The sequence below is a fragment of the Syngnathoides biaculeatus genome, chromosome 7, assembly GCF_019802595.1.
Source record: "Syngnathoides biaculeatus isolate LvHL_M chromosome 7, ASM1980259v1, whole genome shotgun sequence".
Lineage (NCBI taxonomy): Eukaryota > Metazoa > Chordata > Actinopteri > Syngnathiformes > Syngnathidae > Syngnathoides > Syngnathoides biaculeatus.
Genome location: NC_084646.1, coordinates 28544113 through 28552045, shown reverse-complemented (window position 1 = coordinate 28552045; position 7933 = coordinate 28544113).

Genomic DNA, 7933 nt, shown 5'->3' with positions numbered 1-7933 from the left:
TGTGTTCAGAGTGGGGGGCGGGGACGGGCGGAAGGAACTGTCATTGCACACTCCGATGCGGTTTGCGCTCAAGTTGAGGTTGAAATCGCTATACTTGCAAAATTTGATCAATTTCTAAACACGTTCACGCTATTGCCATTCGTCATCATTATGTGTACCATGTATAATGTCGCTAGCATAATTTATTCATGGCCAAAACTATTTGATTAAAATTACCTTTTTCAGGAATCCATTAATGTGCACGTGAATGACAATTTCAGAATCAGTTTTTGCCCGTCTAACCAGTCACCAAACATTCTAAATACTATCTTTAAAAAAATAAATAAATTACCCTCATAACAAATTCTTCTTTTCAGCCACAGTTTATCTGGCATTAAGATATTACAAACATGGACAATATGTATTATATGGAGAAATCTTTCCATTCTGACCGTGGAACTTGATTGTTTTCATTGGAACTCAACAGGCAATTCCACTTTCAAGTGAATGCATCATATTTCCTTCCCCTCTCCCTCCTCCCCTTTCCTCCCAAACCAGTCACAAGGCTTCTCTCTCTATGGATTGAAAAAGGGGATTTAACTCTGTGAAAGCATGGTGGCCAGTTGTTGTCTGTTAACAGCCGGATTAACAGCCAATGTGCTCTTTGTTTAACACTGCTGAGACAACTGGACGATTAAAATGGAGGAATAAACAATGTATGCTCATCCTTTGCTGCAATTACTATGAAACGCTGATAACGAGGAACTTCACACAAAGATGACTACACGTGGTTTCTTTCAAAATGTAATAATTGCTGTGCTTTTGTTATATTTACGTGTGTGCATCTCTGTGTCCAGAAATAATGTTCACAAAGCCTCTCTTGGCTCGTCCAAGTGGTCGAAGGCTGTTTGGGTCTTTTGCAGGACACAGACTATTGCAAAGTATCACTGAAGTACAAATGACTACATAACTGATGGGAACAATTTCTTTGACAGGCATACTTCGGCAGTTCTGGCCAATGAGAGCACATTTGTCAAATGGAGTTCATTTCTGAGAAGTGATTGATTATCTATAGCTGCCAGGTTTGAGGCAGTATGCCCAGTAAATTAATATCGTGTGGGATCTAATACAAAGGTAACTTCCTCACCTTGTCACACCCCGTCTCCCATGCAAAGAAATGTGTACTGAAATAGAATTTTTTTAATCATTAATTTTTGGTGCTTGAGTAATATCTTGCTACTTCTGCTGTATTTTTGATTACCCTAATTTTCAGAGAACAATCTAGTGCACAAAGTTTAATTACACATACTGTACCGTGGTTACTTACAAAAATAAATGAACCATGTTATTCTTATTATTGTTACTTACACAATAATAACTGTTAAGATTTAATATTGTCTTAGCTCATAAAATATTGGCTCTGATGTCTTGAAATATCTTGCAAACTATCACCGTTCTGGCAAAGAGGAGATGGTTGTCATCTTACACTACCTTTTGTGTGTGTGTTAGTTGGCTTGGTGAGCTTAAAAGTGAACAATCAGCTGTCATTCTTAAGATCTCCACCCACACCAGGAAGACACAAAGATTGTTTCTCTTGGTCTAGGAGATTGCTGTCCTGTAAATTTTGGCATCTCAGTGAAAAAAAAAACCATCTAGTTTTCCCCTTTTCCAAATGCAACATGTTTCCATCCTCATCTCCCTTTATCATTGTGCACTTGTTTGCCCTTCACCTTGAAGCAAAGTTTTCAGTTTGATTGTTGCAGGTTTCTTTTTGCTTCCCTGTTTTTTTTTTTGTTTGTTTTTTGTTTTACTCTCTTCAAATTAGACATCTTGTGTAATTACTCCTTTCAGTTTAGAAAGCCTTGGGAACTATTATATATGAAGTAACTTTGCCTTGAAAATGCAGTACTCTGTATTAGTCCAACACTGCATCCCCTTTGGGTTCTGACAAGTTAGATAATGTTGTCATATTGCTGTCACATATTATTTTTTCACCGAACTCTTCTAAGAGCTGGCTGTAATATGGAAATAATCATCGTAACCACATCTATACATTCATACTCCAGTCATTGACAGAGCAACTAGTAAATCTCATCATATTCCTTTTTTAGTGTAGTTCTCGTCATTGTGGTGTCAACTGGTGGCTGAAATTTGTGGTGGTGCATCTGCTTCATTTTATCATTATCAACAACATGATTTAGGATGAAGTGAAAATGACGAGTTCAGACGCAAAAGCAGATATATCCATTTTTATTGTGTCTGTAGATTATTTGATTTATATAATATATATAATTGAAATAATATATATATGAATATAATCGAAATAATATATATAATATCAAAATCAAAGAATTTACAGAAACAACAAAAATGGATACATCTGCTTTTGCGTCTGAACCCTTCAAATATACGAAGGCATTGGGTCAGTCCTTATGGCTTGCAATGGTTGTCTGGACAGAATTTGCTTCATATGTGTGCGCCTCCACCTCATCACTATAGTGTATTTATTGTTACTTACCGTCTTATTGAATGTAAGTACAGTATTCCGGTGACTTTCTGTTCTTCAGTGTTTGATAATAATTCACTTCTCCACTCTAACTTCTTTCTTTCCATATTTGTTTTTGTTCCATAGTCAAGTCAACCTTTTTGCCTGTTTTTTATTTTTTGATGTATGATTGCTACATGTGTTGCGTGCGCCCTTAGTCATAAAAACCTTTGCTTGCAAAATTGGATTACAGCCGAGAACAAACAAAACATGGAGCCTGAAAGGTTTTTGAAGTGTCCTCTTATAATAATGTTTCTAATAATGTTTTATTTATTTGATTTCAATCGTGGTGAGCTGTGAATTTGTGAGTTTATAAGAGGATCAATAAACTGATATTGCTACTGTTTTACATTGTGACTTAAATAATTTGAAAATTGCCTTTTTTTCCCCCCACAGGCTAATGCACTCGAGACAGCTTAGAAGGACAAGAGGGGATACATTAGTTATCTTTTTAGCTATGCCTTTTAATGAATTTAGTCACAGATGAAACATGAGCTGTTATTGCTTCTCTTAAAATGGCAGGCCACAATATCCGGTGGTAGAGCCAGACAAACCGGAAGGCATGTCACTGTGAATGTCTTATCCTTCACTCATACTCAAGCCTCCTGCTAACCAAAGTCAGGGTCAAGTCTGTCTTGCAGTGCAGAACACATCTTACAAGAAGGCAGTCCTTTTATTTTTGAGGGGAAATTTTATGTCCAAAAGAAGACAGTGTCATTAAAATTATGGTATTCTGACAAACAACATATGAGAGATGCAAAAAGACTCATTCATGACACTGATTGGGCATGTGAGCTGGGTTTGAACCATTGTGAGACAGGTTAGTTTTACCCTACTGACAATAAAAAAAACTACAAATTATACTGTAGAGTTGAGATCCTAAACTCAAGAACAGAAACATATGGTCAAACCTAAAACACACAAGTAATGTGTCATAGTCCTGCCAGTCCAGCCCTGGCAGTGCAGGGCCCCTGCACACCTGAGCCTCATCAGGGATAATTAACCCCAGTATATTTAGGACCCAGCGGACGGTCTGGCTTTGCCAGATCGTTGCCATCCATGCTTTGTTGTGCACTTCCTTGTTCCTGATCCTGAACCCCTGTGTACCGATCTCCGCCTGTACTCCGACCAACCCCGTTAAGCTTGACGCTCTTGATACTGCTGCTCACTCTGACTGACTCTCCGGCTTACGACCTTGGAACGAATAAAGATCTTCCTTTAACTGGCTCTCTGTCTGCATTTGGGTCCGCCCTCGTGTTCTGGTTATGACACAATGCAAATAGGGCCTGCAACATGTACACATACATTGAACCTAGCAAAAAAGATTACTTATGCAGAGCTCGGCATCGAACATCCTGTTTATGGGATGTATTAGCACTACAATGTTACGTAAAGAGCAATAAATGATTAAGTGTATCTGAACTCTAAACGTCAAACCAACAAATTCTGCTTCAATTATCATTTTGCTAGATCACAGATGTCAATTTCAAGGCCCGGGGGCCAGATCTGGCCCGGTGCATGATTTAATATAGCCTGCAAAGGCAAATCATGTGTATCAACTTCCGTGATTTTTGTTAAAATCTGTACCAAAATTTCAAATTGTCATACCATAAATGATAACATTGGGATATTGCAAACATTTTTATGTGCCCCAAACATCAACAGTAGTTGAAATTCCCATTACCCTTCATTTTTTATTCCAAAACTAGTTCAAAAATTTGACATGACTATGATGAGGCGATTTTCATGGTTTTACAGTCAGCCTCTGAAGGAAACCCTAACTACAATGTGGCCCACGACAAAAACGAGGTTGACACCCCTGTGTTAGACAGAAGCAAACCAAAGACATTTCTAATTTTACAAATTGATTTTCGCGCAAATTTAATTAAACAAGCACAAGTTAAGGAAAACAAAAGTCTCCTATTTTATTTTACACTATTGTGTTACATGGACTTGTCTTTTATCACATTATGAAATGTTAATCACAAAAATAAATACAGTATATTTCTGAAACCATTACCATGGAGGTGAGTTAAAAATTGTATAAAATAATATCAGCTCCGTCACTGGTGGTATGGTGGTACAATTCAACTGATTTTGCTGCAGGAACCGTGCGATAATCTTTTGCACCCAGTAACCCTGACAAGGTAAGACGGGTTGAGAATGGATAGTTGAATAGACTTCCTTTGTGGAGTTTGCATGTTCTCCTGTGCTTATGTGGGTTTTCTCCAGACAATCTGGTTTCCTCCCATATGTGTTGAAGGCTCTAAATTGTTCAAAGGCATGAGGGTGAATGGTTATCTATGCCCTGTCACCAACTGGCAACCAGTTGTACCGCACCTGTTGCACAAGATAAAATGACAAATCTCATGTTGCCCAAATGAAAACAAGTTGTAGAACGTGTATGGACTGACAATACTTGAAAAAAATATATATAGTATTTTTTTTAATTTTTTTAGTTAAAGTTCATGTCTTTTTGAAATCTCCCTTTTCTTTCATTTGAAAAATGGATGGATTAATTCTATAACTGTGAAAACCTCACTGCTAGTACATATCTCCTTTCATAACTCATGGACCACAATTACAAATTTAACATGATGTGCTTTATTTCTCTTGTAAAGTGACAACAATCAAATACAATTCAATAGATACACTTTACTCATAAGGCTTAATAAGAAATATAGGGTGGAACAAAATGGTACAAGCCTGCAATCACATCTATGACATCGACTAAGGAACTGAGAGTAGCAACTTATTTTGAACTTGATAGCACAGGAAATGAGATACTGATATAAACCTAAAACCTTGCAAAAGTACTGGTTGCACATCTCTGCTTTGCTGCACAGTGACATACATCCACAGTGCATGTCCAATATAGCCTGTGCTCCTTTTGTTGTTATGGAAACTAACTTCTGAATGAGAGAACTGACATCATACATGTACTGTTTTAACTTGGTTATAATGTCATTCCCTCTCATCTACCCCTCCCTTGGTAAAAAAAAAATAAATAGTTCTTCCTCTTTTTTTTCATCTTCTTAAAAAACATCAACAAAATTGGTGGTTTGTTCTGAAAGCCTCTTAATGCTTTTCGTCACAGTCACTTCAGGATGTGTTGTACTTGCAGCTGTTTTTTATTCATCATTGTTTCAATAACCTCTGAATATGATAATGGCATTTGTCCTCCTGGATGCTCACATGAAACAACACCATGATTGCTACTTTGTTCTTATTTTGGACCATAACTAGCTTAGTTTAAAAACATCAGTTGCTAAGCTTTCAGCTGTGGTTATATTATTCATCTTGCAATTATGCCAAATACTTTTGGCATTGTAGTTCTTGCTACATTCCATACAGCTGTTCTTTCAGTCACATGTGAAATTGTCTTTTCTGCAGCAACAAGAAATGTATGTTCTTCAACCAAGAAAGTTTTTTTTTTTTTTTTTTCCCAGGGGCTCACTGCTAGCCAAGTTGGCTTTTTCCGTTAAATGTTGACAGCCTGTACGCAGAATGAGGGGAAGATGAAACTTTTGATATGTCCTGCAAACCCTGATAAAATAAGTATCAGAATTTTTTTTTTTAGTGTTGCTAGAGGACAAAGTGTTGAGTGCAATGCAGCCCTATGGCTAGCACAAACCAGTATAAACTGTTGGTCGATCCCAAGACTAGATAAATGCAGAGGGTTGTGTCAGGAAGGCCGTCCCTTCTTCCAATGAACTCTATACCGGATCGGTCGTCGCCCAAGTTAAGAACATACACCCTTAGCGCTTTTAACCTGTATGGCACAATTGGAAATTTAGGTACTATGGTTTGAAGATCAGAATCAGAATCAACTTTATTGGCCAAGTGTGTAAAAACACAAGGAATTTTTCTCCAGCAGTCGATGCCGCCCTGGTACGACATTCATAACAAAGAAGAACAAAGTGACAAGAACAAAGAACAAGACACATTTCTGATTATATGAGCTATTCCTTATGAGAGTCACACATGTGCACAATGTAAAGTCTTCATTTAGAACAGGTAGAAGATAAGAGTGTCAACATTCCACATTGTGTTAGCTTGTACAGAGTGCCTTTACTCGTTCGTGGTTTACGTTATAGTGACAATTGTGCAAAGGGAACAGTTTAAAGTGACGAATTGTGCGATAATCTACAAAATATATTACTAATACTATACTGATTGGACCAGCAGGATGTGAGTGAGTGTCCTAACATGGCACAAGTTAGAAAATAGTAGGTTCAGTGATTAAGAATTTAACGACTTAACTGCCAGAGGGAAAAAAGTGTTCGAATGCCTGCTACTTTTGACTTGCATTGATCTGTAGCGCTTTCCTGACGGACGGAGCTGGAAGAGCTGGTGGCCAGAATGTCGAGGATCCAAAAGGATCCTGGCCGCTCTGGACCTAGTTTGCATTGCATGCAAGTCTTCAACAGTGGGTAGAGTGGAGCCGACAATCCGTATCGCGGTTTTGAATATCCGTTGTAGTCGGAGTTTGTCCTTTTTGGTGGTGGCCCCAAACCAAACTGGAATTCCCAAGAACTTGAATGTCCAGATGGTTGACACAAGACAATGGACCTTTCCGACCTGTCAATCACTCGTACAATAATAGTCAATCAGATAACCCCTGGCTTGACATGGCCCTCTTGCCATATTGTCCCACAAGCCACGCTGGTTGTCAGTAGCACGCGCTTGGAAAAGTTAATGTTACGAAGAAAATGGTCCTCAGATGCGCTTGGGGAACGTGCAATTCTGATGGAAGATATCCTGCTAGGTTACAAGAGGCCCGGTTGATTCATTTTCCAAAGCCTAAAACACAGTTCACGAAGTGTCTACAATGGATTAAGGCTTACGGAAGACCGCACATACAACTAAATTTGGACAATATTAACAAACACAATGCTGTATATTTGAACGTAAGTGAGGGAGAAGTATCTTCTCTGAGTTTGATTCAATTATTATCAGTGCTTTATAGATTTCAGGAGAACAACTTTCACTTTTTTTGTTTATCACTGACCTGCTGAATGAAGTGTGTAATGTTTTACGCCGAAGAGTCGGGTTAGTGAAATGTAAATGCACGATGTCATGCAAAAGAAATGTCAATTTGCCTATTTGTATCACATCAGACTTCTAAAACAGAGCACTGGGTGCGATTACGAGCCAAGTCAAATGAATACACCCACTCACTTATAAAGACTACAGTGATATTACTTGTGATCTTTCCAAGTAAACAGTACTCACCCTGCTCTACATGCAGAGTACGATTCCAATATTTTATCCTTTTGGATTTCAATAAGAAGTTTGTGAGGCGTCAAACTTTTTTGCATCGATCGCCAACATTTCGCTGTAACTCTGACATTGCATCCTGCTCCGTTCAAAATTCCTTGCGTGAAATAGTTGAGACCTCTCTGTAGA